This window comes from Physeter macrocephalus, chromosome 14 (assembly GCF_002837175.3).
Source record: "Physeter macrocephalus isolate SW-GA chromosome 14, ASM283717v5, whole genome shotgun sequence".
Taxonomy (NCBI): domain Eukaryota; kingdom Metazoa; phylum Chordata; class Mammalia; order Artiodactyla; family Physeteridae; genus Physeter; species Physeter macrocephalus.
Window position 1 is genome coordinate 3,364,744 of NC_041227.1, and position 517 is coordinate 3,365,260.

Here is a 517-nt window from a genome sequence, read left to right on the forward strand (position 1 = left end):
ATCCTTTGTTCGTTGATTCATTTGCAAATATTTTCTCCCATTCTGAGGGTTGTCTTTTCGTCTTGTTTATGGTTTCCTTTGCTGTGCAAAAGATTTTAAGTTTCATTAGGTCCCATTTGTTTATTTTTGTTTTTATTTCCATTACTGTAGGATGTGGATCAAAAAAGATCTTGCTGTGATTTATGTCAGAGTGTTCTTCCTATGTTTTCCTCTATGAGTTTTATAGTGTCCAGTCTCACATTTAGGTTTCTACTCCATTTTGAGTCTATTTTTGTGTATGGTGTTAGGGAGTGTTCCAATTTCATTATTTTACATGTAGCTGTCCAGTTGTCCCAGCACCACTTATTGAAGAGACTGTCCTTTCTCCATTGTATATCCTTGCCTCCTTTGTCATAGATTAGTTGACCATAGGTTTATCTCTGGGCTTTCTATCCTGTTCCATTGATCTATATTTCTGTTTTTGTGCCAGTACCATATTGTCTTGATTACTGTACCTTTGTAGTGTAGTCTGAAGTCA